Source organism: Limulus polyphemus, unplaced genomic scaffold (assembly GCF_000517525.1).
Source record: "Limulus polyphemus unplaced genomic scaffold, Limulus_polyphemus-2.1.2 Scaffold6247, whole genome shotgun sequence".
NCBI classification, from domain to species: Eukaryota; Metazoa; Arthropoda; class Merostomata; order Xiphosura; family Limulidae; genus Limulus; species Limulus polyphemus.
The window spans coordinates 21,473-21,715 of record NW_013671857.1 but is presented as its reverse complement, the minus strand read 5'-3'; positions in this window follow the sequence as shown (position 1 = coordinate 21,715).

Here is a 243-nt window from a genome sequence, read left to right as displayed (position 1 = left end):
GAAAATCACTAATATCGTAAAAGTTGAGAAATGCTACTCTCGGGTATCATATCCATAACGTAAAGGTAAAATTTTAAGAGAGAAACACAAGATTATCACATTTTATCATTTTATCATCTGATAACAAATATATATATTAACAAATGTAGTTGTATATATACAGGGTGGGCCAAAAGTAGGGTTACAGTTAACACTTAACATTTTCCTTTATTAGAAATTTAGACATTTATTTACGTACATTAT